Source organism: Brachyhypopomus gauderio, chromosome 5 (assembly GCF_052324685.1).
Source record: "Brachyhypopomus gauderio isolate BG-103 chromosome 5, BGAUD_0.2, whole genome shotgun sequence".
Classification (NCBI taxonomy): domain Eukaryota; kingdom Metazoa; phylum Chordata; class Actinopteri; order Gymnotiformes; family Hypopomidae; genus Brachyhypopomus; species Brachyhypopomus gauderio.
The window spans coordinates 16,210,502-16,228,665 of NC_135215.1; positions in this window are offsets into that span (position 1 = coordinate 16,210,502).

The following is an 18,164-nucleotide window of genomic DNA, read 5'->3' on the forward strand; positions in this document are numbered from 1 at the left end:
TACACTCTGATCAATCGAAGTCTCCCTGTTTCCATGTGCAGAGTTTGGACATTTGTCACCGTATAAAGCAGCATGTAACTCTTGCTGCCTTGGCAGCTAGCCCTGACACACCTTAAGGCTCCAAGAATATGTAATGACAGGTGTGTAATAGCCATTCATTGACGAAAGGAACATTGCTCTGCAAACAAAACATTTAAAATGTTTGCAACCTAACCCTAATCAAGCCTGAAACATTAACATGGAAAATACACCATGTTAAATACACATGCATATATACACAGCACTAGTCCAAGGTTTGGACACACCTGTTTGTGTGTGATTATGCTGTGATAAAGAAATATTGACTGTCTTAGAGTTTATATTCTTTGAGGTGACTCTCTTAAACTCTGATGACAGCTATCTTTGCATGCTCTTTATGTTCTTGAGCCTGATATCCATGATGATTCTCCATCAGCTTTGAAGACATTGTCATATATGCAGAGAACTTGTTTGGTGAGGAACTAAAGTTCTGAAAGAAATCCGTTTGCTTTCGGTGCATATAAAATAGTGTGTTATGAAATTCATTTAATGTATAGTCAAGAAACAAATGTAAAAATTCATTAGATTAAAATGTCTATTTCTGTCATTTTTTTTACTATTATATTACTAACAGTCAACCAGCGATGTCCAAATTGTATTAAACATGTGCAACTAATATCACAATAATTAAAACAAATTACAGACAGATTATATTCTTGGCAGTCAAAATATGTGTAACATGACGTTGGTGTGGACAAGACATGTGCAGGAGAATATAAATTTAATAGCAATGAGACTTAAAAAAAAGAAAATAGCGACACTAACATTAGTCAACACCTAACCAAGCTACAGAATACCAACAAGGACAGCTAACTGCAAACACAACAACATTACACAGTAACACAAAACACATACGCAAAATCGGGGCTAGACAACACGAACATTAGAACAAGGAAACAAGCTGCTAGGTGAAGGAACCTGCATAAGGAAATGCACACACGATAACCCACAAACATGACGGACAAACAGGGATAAAATATACAGCCCACACGAGTAAACAAAAGACACATCTGAAAACAGAGACATATGTGACAGAACCCTCCACCCTGTTAAGCATGCCACTCTGGTTGCCACGCAAGGACTAATACAGAAAGTCTTGGGGTGGGAGGACAGTAAGGCCCGGTGAACTAGGGGAGAGGGGATCCACGGGGCACAGCCAGGGGCAGAGGCAGCAGACAACAAACCAGAACACAGGACAGAGCACAACTAGACAGAAGACGAGGCACTGGGACAGGACTAGGAAAACCACTAGGGAAGGCAGGATTAGAAGACAGAGCAGGTCAGGTGGGACCAGGAACAAGGGGCATAGCTGAGGGGAGATATGCAGAAATGGGCACAGCAACAGACTGGGATGTGATGTTGGGAGACTGGACAGAACACTGGGATATGGGGCACTGGGTAGGGTTCGGACTGACAGAAACTGGGGTCTCTGGGACAGGGATTGCCAGACTGAGGACAGGTGAAGACATTGGAAAGGACCCAGAGAAAACAGGATCTGGACTAGGTGTGGAGGTCATGTAGATATATGCAGTACAACAGAAACGGGCACAGGGACAAGATACTTAACATTTAGGGAATGACATGGGCATACGGACAGAAACAATGACACCAGACACTGACACAGACACACACAAAATGGCATGGCTACCACAACTGGGATTAACCCATAACCTGGCACAGGAGAAGGGAACATTGGCATGAACTGTGGAAAAAAAAACAAGTCAAAATGTCAACACTGAGAGTCCTAAAGAGTCCATCTGTGGTGCGACTCCAGGTATAGTAGGGAAAGTGCAATGAGGCATATTTGCAGTAACATGCCCCAGGCGAGCCTCAGGAATAGGAACTCTAGCAGGACTCTGAAGCAGGCCAGGTGGCCCTTGTAGCCCTCTGATGGGGCTCAGGAGAAGGCATCTGGAAGGCCTCAGGAACAGACTGCTGCTGGGCCTCTGTAATGTGAGGTCAGTGTGGACAAGACACAAGTGCAGGAGAATATAAATTTAACAACAATGATAATTAACTAAAAGGAAGTAGCGGCACCAACATAAGTCAAGACACTACTACAGAACAAGGACAGCTACAAACAAAGACAGCTAACTGAAAACACAGTGATGTTACACAGTACAGAGAAAACTGACACGGAAAAAACACATACGTGAAATCGGAGCTAGAGAACATGAACGTTAGAACAAGGAAACAAGCTACTAAGAGTTGGGAACTTGCATAGGGAAATGCATATGCAATAATTGATAAACATGATGGGCAAACACATGGATTAAATACACAGACCAAACGGGTAACTAAACAAGACACAGCTGAAAACGATATCCAAAAGATGGGGACACAAAGTACAGGGGCGTGGCAGACAGAATGGAAAACAAAATCAAAAGGCAAAAGCACATGACAACAAGACAGAGGTAGAGGATGGAATCATACATTACAATATGACCCTAACTCACCAGCTAGTTTTTTATTACAATGATTAAACTGCAAATCTAAAATGCTTCAAAATACGAAGGTTACTTTTAGCTACTGTGACGGGCAGGGTGAGCAACTAAAAAGGAAGCGATCACGCCAAGTCTCAGGGAAAGAAGATGGTTTAATAGAAAGTGCACAAACCAAAAACCCGTGACATTGTTCCAGATGAAGGAAATAATAACCAGCAGTCAACTGCTACAAAGACAAGACATATATAGACGAACAAACGACCCTCAGGTGAGACGGATCACGGGTCCCGCCCACCTGAGGGACAAATATCACGTGACCAAAAACAAGACCGCTGCTGCTGTAACCGGGGGCGACCGGCAGGGGGCCCCCCCAAAACGTGACAGCTACTAGATTGTACACTGCGATAAGCATGTGCATTACTGCAATCTCAAGATCCACAGCACAAGATCACTGCCACATCTGAATAATAATGTTTGGTTTAAACTTTTGTCTGGAAAAAATTAGAGGACTACTCAGAGGAAGCTATTTAATTATATGAACACATTTGATTTCTTCCAAGTATTTATTATTGTATGCATTTGATAATTTTGCCTTTTCTGTTTCGGGACATGCTTTACAAAAGGTGCCAGCCAACACATGTAGGTGATGGTTAGATGGGAGTCTGAGCAGTTCAGAGGAGAACAGGCACTAGTATTTACTGGGAGTCTCAAGGATGGGAAACACTCCAGATGCCTGGTGCTCTGATCCTGGACCAGGCCTAGGGGGTATTCCAAGAAGCGAGATAAACGATAAAACTGGGTAAGTTAACTGAACAAGGTAAGCCTGGGAAACCTTTGCTGTGGTTCACATTCCATTTTAACATGGTTTCAGTCTATATCACTGCATTCTTTTTGTGCTTACAGGACAATACAATGGTCTTCTTCTGGCAGACAGAGGGTATCCCTGCCTTCCGTATGTTATGACACCATACCATGACCCCAAGCCAGAACCACAGTCACGCTACAACCTGGCCCTATCTAAAACTAGAGCAAGGGTGGAAATGACAATCGGGATACTCAAGGCCAGGTGCAAAGGCTCAGGGTCACTCCAGAGAGGCCGTTTGACATTATAGTGGCATGTGCTGTGTTGCACAATATTGCCACTATCCGAAGGGAGCAACATCCTGCCATACCCAAAATAACTGATGAGGAGGAACCACATGATATTGTATCGGACCACAGAAATGGTCGAATTGTTCGAGATGCTTTGTGCAGCTAATATTTTTCCTATTCATTATTTTCTTTTCTTGCACCCAGCTGATATTTAATTATACAAATAAGACAACAATGTGTTTATGAAAAAATAAACAGTAAGTTATATTCCATGTTCTCATTTAGTAAAAACCTTCACATCTATATATTCACAGCAATTACCCCCACCTTTAACTTGTGCTCGAGCAACTCAGTTTCAAGCTGTGTGAGTTTCATTTGTTGTTTTATTGCTCCATCTCCGTCTTCTCAATTTGCTTCTGGAGGTGTAGTTTATACAAATCCTTAACGGCCAACTTGGAAACAGAGAGGAAGAAAAACATACCATATGGTCAAACTAAGATCTTTGTGTTCTTAAATATTTTGACTATTTGATAAGACATGAAACTAATCTTCCTGTTCCAAGCTGACCTCTGGATGCTGATGGTCCTGCATTGGGCTGCACATTTGTCATGTTCTGTAAGAGAGCAGTCATATGTTATCACTGTAGATCGCATGAAATGCCATAGTCAATATATTTAATATAAGCAACATCTACTGTACATCCATAGGCTTCCCAAGTGCATCATCCCACTCAGAGGCAGCAGAGACGGTTTCTTCATCCTGGATTAATGTTTTTGTGGTTTACAAGAGAAATATTTGTACACTTCAGGTAAGATATAGATACTTAAAATGACTTACAACTGCAGGAGGCTCAGCTGTTAGAACCACACCATTGATCACTGAAGAGATGGAATTAAGATTGTTCAGATAAATATGGTTTAAGCACTATAACGAATAAATGTAATTAATACACCTTTAACATAAACGTTCATGTCCTGGGTGGTAGTTGGCTCGGTTGAGCTTCCTCCAGGGATGCCGTCAGTTATAGGCCGGCCTCTGTTCTGTGATGGTGCCAGCTCTTTAGCCTGGGAGAAAGGCGGTGGTTGTGACCCCCCTCCGGTTTTGCACACCTCCGCCTTTTTCCTAGTAGCTACAAAACCATAACCAACTGTAAACTATACAGGACTGGGCTGGATATATGTAAAACATTAGGCAATTATGTACTATGATTCATACCATTCATGATTCATCAGCTTTTGTGGAACCAAAAACTCTGACTATAACACAGCGAGATTAGTCAACTTTGAGTTCCGGTTTGAGTTTAGAGTTTGTTAAACCCGCTTCTTGGAATACCCCCCTGACTAACAGGAAGCATGACAGGTGAGAACACAACTAGGAGGAAACACTATTGAATTTCACCCAAAATACCATATACCACATCACTGAATTTAAGCAGTAGTAAAATACTAAAATAAAAATAGATATGTGAAAAAGTATAAAGACATGCAGGTGGTGTGAGAACTTGGACTATGGGCAGAGCCAAAGAAAAGAAACCACAAAATTAAACAGACACCCAAATAAAGCTATCTAATAATTTACTGATTCTACCCAGAACAAACAACATAGATACAGCGGTTGACCCTTTACCTAAGATGTCTATACATCACATAGCAACTCACTGTGTTCGAAGAATACGTAAGTTTTATTCTAGCCTTGTCCAGGGCTAAGATAGCTTGTGTGACATACACTAGTTATATGATGCGTGTTTCACATCATTACTATTACAGAGCTGTTCCTAAACAACTAAACAAACAGATTGCATCTTCCAGGTGAATGAATAAATATTAAAGCAGGTGTACATGTGAAGTACATGTATTTCAGTGTCATAACTAGCACCTGCACTCATTACGTGTCCTTGCACGCAACACAAGTTCTGAACCAGGTCCTGGTGGAGAGTGCCATTACTTTGTGAAGACAGTCAGTTCAAATAGTCAGAACTGTCTCACTACTCCATTGTTATTTGGAATAACTCTTACTACAGAACCTATTGGCCATTTTGACTCATCAGTTTGTCTTTGAGTAGTACAATGTCTCTGTTCTGCTTGGGTTTGTTTGCATGCCACAGAGAATTTATCTACAAACCTTTGTCACCAGCAATCCTCCTCACTAGAGTTTTAACTAAAGTGGGACTCACCAGAGACAGGAAGGGAATCTGGACCACCTGCATAGAGAGTCAGAGGCCAACTGGGTGAGCCACCGTGGGGTTGGAAGGTAGGACTGGACATGTGAGTATTTAATAAAGGAATGCCTGTAGAGATTGGTATTAGAACACGAGTTACCACATTGGTAGACTGGCACTGTACCACCGTACTGAAGAGACCGGGCGAAATTAGAGAACAAAATAAAGAAGAAATAATCCTCAATATGGTTTGGGCAGGAAAAAGTGAAGATGGACACCAGGGGAAGGACTGACTCGAATACTGAAACAACTGAAAAAGCTTCCCAACTAAAAGAACACGCAGAACTGAATACAAAGAGAGAAGGACACAATTTTCATTTTTATTTCAGGAAATACTTTTTGTTAAGGGATAGAAAGGTACAACCTGAGTAGAGGAAAAGACACAAGCAAATTAGAAGAGGAAGAGAAATGAGGCCCAAGAGAAACTCTCCAGAGCTTCTCCCTGGGTTACCAGCTAGTCCGTTAACAGAACACCAACAAAGACTCATCTGCCTGTGTCTTCCTCTCAGCTCTTGTTAAAGGCAGCTGAGCAGGTGTGACTAATTTGGTTTGATTGGTCCGTTGGCTCCCTCTGGTGGCCGATGGCGGTGTGGCACTGAAGCCAATCCATATATTAACTTCATCCCTATTGTTACTGCAATCAGTATCACCTCTTCCTAATCACTTCCTAATCTTATAAATATTTGTTTAAACCCTCCAGGCATGGTATTCTCATATATCCCCGGAGAACATCAGACACCCTCTTCTCTAATTGGGTGCACCCCGTTACCTCAACATGAGATGTTACGGTTTGTACGGTAGCAGTGCCCCGTTGCGCCTACAGGGCCTTCCTAGGACCCTTTCCTGAGATTTGGCCTTCTTTATTGATTGGTTACAGAGTTTTCTTCATTTTCATTGGCTGGGGGCCCCCTCACTGGACAGGAAGTGGGAGTGTGACTCCTCTCTGATGATAAAATACAGTGAACCATGTCAGCCATGCTTAGCTTAGATACCTTTTTTGTGAGGACCTGATGACAAAAGGAAAAAACAAAAGGTGATCCTACAAATTACAGGTTAAAGGTAATTTTAAAATGAATACTCTGCCATTATTATCTACAAAATATACAAATAACACACAAGGGCATATAATAATCTTTATAGTAATAATAATAATAATAATACTGTGTATAAGAACATACACATGAATTACAGATGTATGAAATCATATGAAAACCAGCCTCTTTATGAATACATAAACCAAACTCCATGATTATAAATAATTTGATTATAAATAATTTGACTATCTGGAGTTAAACACCATATGTCCCATACCTGCCTGATGGTGAGGTGGCACCAGAGGAAGTGTAGCCCATAATAAGTGGTGGGCTATTCTCTTCACTTGCATGAGCACCAGAGCAGTGCATATAGAGCTCGTTGAAAGCATGGACTCACCCAGCTGCATTAATGCCTTGAGAATGTTTTTCGCTCTGAGGGGGCCAGCAAAGCAGCTGAGATCAGATCGAGGTACAAACTTTGTAGGGGCCAGTGTCGAACTGGGCATGAGACCAGATGACCTAAAGCAAGTCAGCATTTTAAAGTACCTTCATCACAATGGCTGTACGTGGGAGTTCAACCCACCGCATGCCTCTCACATGGGGGGTGTGTGGGAGCGCATGATTGGCGTAGCCCGCAGGATACTTGACTCCATGCTCTTACAAAGAAAGCAAAGAGACCTGACTCACGAAGTGCTGTGTACCTTGATGGCAGAGGTGTGTGCCATAATCAACGCAAGGCCACTAGTTCCAATCTCTACCGATCCTTCATTACCAGTGCTGCTGACTCCTGCCATGCTGATAACTCAAAAGCCTGGGGTGTCTGCTCCAGCCGGCACCTTCACTGGAAAGGATCTGTTCAAGTGTCAGTGGAAGCAAGTCCAAGCTCTAGCGAATGAGTTTTGGACGCGATGGAGAGAAGAATATCTCCACACTCTACAGCCAAAGCGCAAATGGCATGTCGCAACGCCGGATTTTCAGGTGGGAGACGTTGTGTTGCTTAAAGAGGCTCAGTCTCCCCGCAACGTGTGGCCTATGGGTCTGATCACTGCCACTTTCCCAAGTAGGGATGCTAAGGTCAGGAAGATTGAAATAAAGACTGCCTCGCAAGGAAAAGTAAAGACCTTCTTTAGACCTATTACGGACGTTGTCCTACTCTTGCCCAAAGAGGACCGGAAGTTAATTGTGGATTAATCCTTAGGTGACATTAAATGTCAGACAGGGAGGGTGCTGTTTGTGTTTTGCGTGTTTGACTGACCTTTGAAGAGAAAAGAAAAAAGAAGAAAGAAGGGAGAAGCCTGTTTCGTGCGGTTTTGTGTGCGATGAGCGGAATCTTGTTTTTTAATACACACAGAAGTAAAAAGATGTTGCGTTGCAACCTAATGCAGTGAGAAACGTTCTACCTTTACATACAGTTGTATTATTGCTGTCTGGTTCATTCTGTTATCTTAACCCTTCAGAAAGCAAAGACTGTAAGTGTAATGTGATTCTGAGACGTTCATGACTTGAATGTAATGTAATGTACGAACGCGTTAAAACTTTGATGTTATTTGATCAGTTACGCTCGCACTAATAGTAACGAATAGAATGTGTTCAAGCCTTTCTTTTATTTATTTCATTTTTTCTCTTGCATTTGTAGTTTCACCCGAATTTGAGTCATTAAAGGAACGAGCAAGTTCATCATCCTGGCTCTTAAAAGGAGTTTGGCTGGCTGTTTTTAATCTACGTTAACGTTTTGATAGCATAACACGTAGAGAGAGCAGTACACTGATCCAGAAGTATCAGGCATGTTGAGGGAGCATAGATATGTGTAACGATCTGCGTGACGCAGAACATGGAGGCGGACACAAACGCTGAGTCGTAATACCGGGCAGTGGTCATAACTGTCAGGCAGTCCCAACATGAAATGTACATGGGCATGGTAGCACAGAGAACAAAACAAGGCAGGGGAACAAAGGCTAGCTGAACGTACTCACAACGATGACGAAACAGAAACAGCGAACTCCACGAGGGCATTAAAGAACAAACAGGCAAATAGTACAACGGGGCTAACAGTACAAAATAACCGACAACCGACATGGGAGACACAGGGACTATAAATACATTGAACTTAGACACAGCTGGAAACATTGATGACAATGGCGTGGCAGACAAGGGGAAACAAGGACAACAGACAAGCTGGGCGGGATCAAGGAGCAGGGTGTGCTCTGCTTGTGTGACCACTAGAGGGAACCTTTCAATCAGGCAACACCTCGTGCTTCTAGGTGTTCAGTCTTGAGTTTGTCAAAACCCAGGCTCGCATGGTTCTTTCCTGACGGGTATTCCAGAAAGCGGGTTTAACAAACTCTAAACTTAACCCTGATTTGGAACCCTGATTTCGGTTCCAAAACTGCTGATCGGAGTTAAAGTAATCAGGTTCGCTCAACAGAAGCGCGTTCACGCGAAACTATTAAAAAGGCATTCTTAATGTAACGCAGATAAATAATATTTATCATGGACTTAAATGCGAAAATCAGCCGAGCATCGTATTTCACACCATTGTAGCTTGAAGTATTAATGACGTATGCAGAATATTTTGATATTATTAAGCGTAAATGCGTAAATTAAGCATGTCAAAAAAATGCCAACAGAGTTAATGCGTGAGTGAAAATGATTTGTTTTATATTTAGCAGAAGGGCGCGATTATATTAATATATTTTCCACATTTATAATACTGTATAATACTGAGTTTTTAAAATATGTTTAAATTGAACACTTACTAATTCCAGGTCTAATCCGAGTGGTGTAAAACGCACATGGCATCAGATAAGAAGTAACCATCCAGGGAGAGTGACAGTCTACCATCTCGGACATGCCCACAAACGAGGAACCTTACATGCATGTGGGTAACAACAGAGATGGTAGAGTTGTCAGAGACTCTATCTGCAATCACTGCTTTCACATTAAATCATGCACCACTATCACCCACCCCACTATCCACCCTGTAATCTACAGTCAAATTCACTTTGTTTCATTATTTCATTTTTCCTGTAAATAAATATATTTTAGAATATATTTTTCAAATAAGATATAGGTTATAAGATATAGGTTATGTACAGCCATACCACTTTGTACTATATCCTTAAGGAGACGGGTGAACCATGGCAGCAGGCCCACCTCGTCAACCTCTGGGTACCTGCCTGTCCCCAGAATCCTAAGGACAGCAAGGATGTGTGTGTGTGTGTGTGTGTGTGTGGGGGGGGGGGGGGGGGGGGAATGCTTAGGTCCAGAGGAAAGGGTCCTCTGGAAGAGGAGAGCCAGCTTGCTAGCTGGCTCATTGAGCACCGAACTTCACTGCCCCCCCAGCTCAAGGCAGGGAGCGGTCGACCCGGGGAGACCAGGGCGGCAACCCCCCCCACCACCACATCCAAGCCCGGATCCACACCACCCCCACTCACACACATTTAACCCATAAATATATACATATATACACATATACATACATACATCCATCCATATATATAAATATATACATACACATACATACATATATACATATATATCTACACATACATATACACCCACACACGCTAGTCCCATATACACCACACCCCTGTGTATGCACCCACAACCATACCAATCGCACAGTGAACAAACGATGACATACATCAACAGTATTGAGGACATGCTGGTCGGAGTCCGGAACCCTACCTCCCGGCCCACCCCAGACATCCCCATCATCCACCACCCCACTCCCACCACCCAGGCACCTCGGAGCCCCAAGGCCCAGACCCAACGCCCCGACCCAGGCCGACCGACCCACCCCCCCCCAGCGGCGCAACCGCAGCGGCGCAGGTCCCCCCGCACGGGCAGGGCCCCAGCTCGGGGTCGGGGGGCACCAGGCCCCGGGTCCCGCCACCCGGCCCCACAGGGGAGGCCAGCCACCTCGCCGAGGGCCAGCACCCGCTCCCCCCACGCCCCGGCCCCACACCCCAGAGCCCAGAGGGAGCGCCACCCAAGCCCCCCCCAACCACCGCCCGCCAGGGCAAGCACATGCCATCCCAGGTCGGCAGCCCCGGCCCCCCCGCCCAGAAAGTGGCCGGCGCGAGCAGTCTCCCCGGGGTCAACCCCCAGCCACCAACCGGCCCTCCGGGAGCTGAGGCCCCCGCCAACCACCCCGACTAGCTAATGGAACTGATCAGTGGGAACCAAAGAGAATTAAATTCCTCCAACTGGTCTTTAGAGGAAGCAGACATTCTCTCCAGACAGATGTGATCGAGTAATACATTTTTGTAATGAGTAATATGCAGGTCCTTTTTCGTTTTCCAATTGATAAGAATGGTTTTCTTGGCGATGTAAGTTGGGGCTTTTACTTATGTAATACCACATATGCCATTATTATGTGGCACGCCCTCTCAGGGGTAACTCTGAGACCCTTCAGGCACTGGAACCTGGCCTCAAGGATTCCTAGGGTAATTTCAATTCTTGCCCTGGTTTTGCTGTGGGCCTGATTGTATTGGGACTGTGGTCCAGGTGCAGGATCTGAATAGGGAGTCATGAGGTATAGGGCAGGCAGGGATACCCTCTGTCTCTATGAAGGAGGCCGTCATAGTAGGGGTGTATTCAACTAAGGATTTTCATAGTCGAATCTGATTCGTCAGCTTTTCCCTTTAGTCGACTAATAGTCGAATCTGGTTTATTTTTATTTATTTTTTTATTTAGAGCACCTTAAACGGGATCCCGTTCTCATTCAGGACTTTTTTCCTCTTCAAAGTAAAAACCTAAAACTCAGATAAATGAATAAAGAAAGGTTGGCTTTATTCAGCTTTTATTTATTTACTTGTTTATTTTTTTATGAAACGTTAGAGAACATTAACCGTCAGTGCGCATTGCGCATATCGAACTGTCAGACAGGCACTGTGCAGTAAAAAAATATTTTAAATAAAATATGCCTGCCTGAAAATATAAAAAAAAAATGCTACACAACAGCAAAAAAGTATAAGGAAAGGTTCAAGTAACGGGGTTTAAAAGCAAACAGCGTCAAAAAATGTTTATAGGCCTACTTGCCGAGACGCACCCCGACGAGACGACACGACCGAAACAACAAAAGGTTTTTTTTTTCGCCTTGCGCGTTTTAAATGGTATTCAATGTTGGTTGTTGTCGTGCGAAATGAAAGACGTTGATGACATAACTTGCACTTTACTTTGTTTGATTAATCTTTATCTTTTTCAAAATACTTTTGAAGTTTTTTAGTAGCCGTTATAATCTCGGCAGATGCTGCGTATTGTGTTGCGTGTTCAGCTCCGCTTGTTTGGATTGTGCAACTGCAGGGTGTGATTTATTAATGTGTAGTAAGGAAGATGCCTATTGTTAATGCGCAAACATCATTTTAAAATATTTATTAACAGAAATTAGGATGGTTTTATTTCACAAAAGGCTATATATAACGAAAACAAGACATTTCATGTAACAACTAATGCATAGCTGCATCCGACTATGACGTTCATAGTCGAGTAGGCGGTCTAGTCGACTATAGTCGAATCAGCGACTATTGCAGGTCACCCCAACGTCATAGTGTCCTATAATCGCACTAGTGTTTGCAATGATTTAACTATTACCCTGCATGTGGACAACAAAACTACCACAGGCCTACCCTGTTCAAATTTGTTGTACAGTGTGGAATCATGTACGGATCCTGGTCATCTGGCTTCAACATTTGTGATGAGGTGGGAAGCATCACATATGAACTTGATGGGGAGAACGTTCAGTTACAATAGCAATAGCAGTGGCGTGCACAATTAGACCTCAGGTGGTGCTAAAGCACCACCAACTCTGCCCTTTATCAACGAAAGTGCCCTTTTGAAACTTCGTTTATTATTATTATTATTATTATTATTATTATTATTATTATTATTATTATTATTATCATCATCATTTTACTGAGGCCAGTTTGAAATGATCTTTTGAAAACCTGAGCGATTAAAAACAATGCCCTGAAATGAGCCACCACCTCGCACACACCCGACCTCTCTCTTCCTTTAACACCAGATGCGCTGCAGCAGCAGTTCAGTTCAGCGAGTGGAAGGAAGCGTCTTCAGTACAGCACGCACGATCACAGATAGACTTCTTCTCCCGTGCCCCACCAGCCAGGTTACATACACATCAAGTCAAATCGTACCGTTTGCCCTCTAAGCCCAACGTGAAATCATTTTGTTGTGCAGTAAAATGTCTCATACAGCACCAAACTACTAAGCATTTTTAGCCGATGGTCACCTGATAAACTAGTCGCACTAGCCCAAATCAATGATAGATAACGTGAGGACGACCACATACAAATAATTAAGGTAGAGTGTGCAAATATATGTGTTAAGTTGAACGTTTTCTGTTGTATAGGTTTTGTTAGGCAACATAAATTAACACATTCGTTTGTGAAAGAAGAAACGGGAAGTTCCCCATTACCTGTGAAAAATGTCCATCTGCATTCGTGTAATGACAACAGTCATAGCCTATAACTCCTTCTCGTACTTTTTGGTCTTTTTACTGTCTTAATTGTAGGCCTATATTGATTTACTAATTGCAAAATATATGCAACAATGCCTGCAGACAGTGGAGGATAAACAGAAGTTAACTGAAGGACAATGACTATAGTTAATATTGGATATGGATTTTATCAGTTGGCGGTGTGACTTTTTCCATTGAAAACTTACGTTTAGAGAATGTTACTAATAAAAGTCAAATTTCATTCAATATGCGCTTGTAATTTTTTTAATAATGAATTGATAATGAATAATCCACGTTTCTTGAATACTGATTAGTTCTACCTGTTCCTCATTACAATATTTAGATATCCGTTCCTTTTGCTCATTGCTAGTTAACCTTTTTATTCTCAGGCCTTTGAAACAGTCCACAATTAACTTTTGGAGTGTGGGGGTTTTGCTTAGTTTTACTTAATTTTGTTACTTACTTATTTCATTTCTTTTATGTTTTTATATGCTATGCATTTTATGTACAATTTTCATGTTTTTATTGATTGTCTTGTATATTTTATTTCTTCTTTATTTTTTCCATTTCTTTTTTAGAGTTGTAAAGCACTTTGGAGCAAGGGCTCAAAAAAGTGCTATATAATTTACATTTACATTTACCTTGTGCCTGAATACTAAGTGGTTTCTCTGTTCTGTTTGCTCTCTGGTTTTTGAACCTGCTTTTTCTCTGGATTACATCGTTACATTTGCCCCTCTGTTGTGTTGCGTTTTTACTGCCTGCTTTGTAGTAAACTTTGCCTGTTTTTGTTTACACTCTACAGACCCCTTGTTGTAATTATTTGCTGTTTATTCCTATTCCTATTTTCTTTGCCACTGTGACCCTGGCTTGCTGATTATGGACCAGGCCCCAGACTCCATATTTAGCATTATATAGAGTTTTAGATCTAGATTCTGTAAAACCTCTTTGTGGTAACATCTGTTGTAAAAGGCTCTGTACAGATAAATCTTACTTGTACTCAATAAATGGCACATGCACATGCTTCACATGAATAAAAATGCTGCAAGAGTTTGAGCTCATCTGAAATTCAAAGCAGTCCTTTGTCACTACCTCTGTAATGATGCTAAAAGAATATATTTAGCATTCTATTAAACTTGCCTTTAGTAATAGATTAGATTAGATTGATTGCCCTTAGAGATTGGGTCATTTTCATATGGATATTGAAATCTTCATGTCAGTTCTCGGAAAGCAATTATATAATCATTCAGAAAATTCTCACAGAAAGCAGTGTATGGTCCCAATGTAAACAGATATTTAATATTTATTATTATTATTACTATTATTACCTATAATCTGCTGTGGCCCCACTAACACATCACTCCAGTCTGCTGTGGCCCCACTAACATATCACTCCTGCCTTTCACCACACAGTCCGGTCTGTAACTCTGCTGGTCTCTTCTATTTCCACATGTTGGGTTTAGTTGAACAGTCAGCACTACAGCTGAAGTGTGCTGGGACTGTAGAAATTTACTTAAGTTTAACAAGGGTATAATTCAAGAGCCTTATTTTCCACTATTAACAAACCTTTGGAGCCGGCAAACAGTTTTCCCCTTACATATTCTTCAGCCCTCTGCAATGATTTCATGTTGTTCTTTAATGAAAAGGTAAAGAAGATAAACTCTGAGTTCAAACCCGACATGTTATCAGAATTTCCAGAACCAAGTGCAACAGTTACAAATCCTCTATCCACTTTTGATCCTGTTGATAATAACTTTACAGCTAAACTAATTATGGGTTCTAGAGCGACTACCTGCACTTTGGACTCACTGCCCACCGCCCTGGTTAAAGCTTGTCAGCCATCACTTTCTCATCTTTTCATGGACATAATACTTCTCTTACGTCAGGTTTTGTTCCCCCCAGCTTAAAATTGTCTACCATTACACCCGTTTTGAAGAAGCCAGGTCTTGCCCCTGATGACCTTAATAACTATTGACCAATATCAAATCTGCTTTTCATCAGCAAATTAGTTGAACGTACTGTTTCTGTCCAACTGAAGGAACAGCTGAGTGCAAACAAACTGTTTGAACAATTTCAGTCTGGTTTTAGAGCAAATCATAGCACCAAAACTGCTCTTTTGAGGGTACTTAATGATCTCTTTCTGGCAGCTGATTCTGGTCAAGTAAACAATCTAGTTCTACTAGATCTTAGCATTGGACACAGTCTGCCATGAAATACTCCTGCACAGCCTAGAGACATCAACCGGGGTGACTGGTACAGCTCTTAACTGGTTTAGATCATATCTTACCAACAGTCAGCAGTTTGTATCACTGGGTAAGTTTAGATCTGACACCACAACACTGTCCTATGATGTTCCCCAGGGTTCAATTCTTGGTCCACTTCTTTTTGTTATTTATATCCTTCCACTGGGAGATATTATCAGATGGCATGGCCTCCAATTTCATTGTTATGCCGATGATATGCAAATATACATCTCATCAAAACCCTCTGACACACTCCCTCCTGAATCTTTGGTTAGCTGTCTTGTTGATGTTAGGAACTGGATGGCTAAGAATTTCCTTAAACTAAATCATCTCATCACATCAGCTTCCACTTTCAAGAAAATGAGTCAATCCAGAATATCTATCCTTAGCTTCATTCAGTCCTCTGTGGCCAAAATTCGCAAACTTGGTGTCATTTTAGACTCCACACTCTCCCTTGAGAGCCACATCAATAATGTAACTAAAACAGCATTTTTTCATCTGAGAAACATTGCCAGGCTGCGTCCCTCTCTCACAAACTCTGTGGCTGAAACCCTTACACATGCATTTATTTCGGCAAGACTTATTTATTGTAACTCTGTCCTGGTCGGGCTCCCATCCAAAAGTCTAAAAAAGTTACAGTACGTGCAGAATTCAGCAGCAAGAGTTCTCACACACACTAGATCAGGGGTGGCCAACCCGTCAGAGACCAAGAGCCACTTTTTTTTACTGTGTTACGGCAAAGAGCCACATCATACAGGGACATGTAAATTGTTGAGGGGGGGCGAGTGTAGATTGTTGATGGGGGGTAATGGACAAAAAAATAAGTATTATATCGCGATCAATCGATCGCCAGTAGTTGGCGAATTAGTAACTCGTGTGAGCGTGTGAAGACAGTCTAAAGCCTGGTTTATACTTGACGCATCGCGCTGTCGGTTCGCGAGTTCGTGCACCTCTCGAATTTTGTAACTTTGCGCGCGCCGCGCTTCAGTGGAATGAACAAAGTCATGTTTGAGGGTTCATACACCTTTACAAGGTGGAATTAAAGCACTTGTACTTCACTTTAAAGGTCCATTTCAATATTTCCCAGCACGTTAAACTTATTTAAGTTAGATATTTATACATATACTCGAAATAATTCGAAATAATTCGCTTTTTATCACATTATTTAATGGTTGTTTATTTTCAAAACGCCCAATCTTAACGTCTTCACGTTCTCTCATGTTTCGTCCTGGAATTACAAGAGGCTCGTATTTGTTAACGTAATACAAGAAAACTGTTCAGTCAGACAGCTATTTGTTGTGAAACGAAGTAGTTTTTTCAAGCATTTTCAAGTACTTTAGCCTAAATTTCAGCACTTTCAAACCTGAAACACAAAGCAACATTAAAATTCATCAGGTAAATGTTCCTTCCCCTGTTTTTGAGGAGTGTTTCTTTATACTACCACATATCGTTTCGGACAACACTGCACGCGGAAAGTATGCGTGTTTTCCACTATGCCGGTTTTAAAAGTGTTAAGCCTGGTTTACGGCTCGCTAGGCTTGTAAACAAACCGCGCAGCACGAAGATGTAGCAGTGTGTCGCCATCAGAGCTGATGAGGTAACCGGGCCCCGACACAGACCGTTAGTGCAGGTGAGAGTGCGGACCAGCTGGGGAGCCGCATGAAACCAGGCAAAGAGCCGCATGCGGCTCGCGAGCCGCAGGTTGGCCACTCCCGGCTTAGATCACCCAATGGTCTCAACAACAGGTCAGAGGTGTGTCTCATAAACCTTTACTGTAATTGGCAAACATTTATAGACACTAAACACTGCAGTATCATAAAGGATAAGACAAGGCCATGTATAGGGTGAACTGCCAATAGAAGAAGTAAGACTGTGTGGTGTAGAGGGGTAAGTCTGTGGTGTAGAGGGGTAAGACTGTGTGGTGTAGAGGGGTAAGACTGTGGAGTAGAGGGGTAAGACTGTGGTGTAGAGGGGTAAGACTGTGTGGTGTAGAGGAGTAAGACTATATGATGTAGAGGGGTAATACTGTGTGGTGTAAGGCTGAGGGGACAAAACAGTGAAATACAGTAAGGGCAACAATTGTGGACCATGTTTTACATGTAAGTCATGGTCTCACACTGGCTGAAGCTGGTTGCTTGGTGCAGCCGAATATTGAAAGAACTTCAATCTTTCAAACATTTAATAGAGAAAACGTGTGTAATTCAGAAATGTGCTCTCTGCTGTAATGCTGCACATTGACATACGTTCTGACATGTTATTCAATTACAGTATTTATTTATTTTTTGCATTTTTTCATTCTTATACCATATAGGATATCAAGAGTAGCTCATAGTGGTAGCAGAGGTTCCATTTTCACACAGCAAGAGAAGGCTGTATGTGCTCAGGTTGTTTTGAATGTGTAGAATAAGTTTTTAATTTTGCAGTTTTTCCAGTCAGTCTTTTCTGAATTTCAATCAATTTGTTTTTGTCAATACATTCCAGTGCGAACAATACCGTCAAACAATATTGCTGTACAAATTTGATTCCAGTCCAATTTCTTGCTATCAGTCTTCCACATACAGTCATGTGAAACTTTGTGTT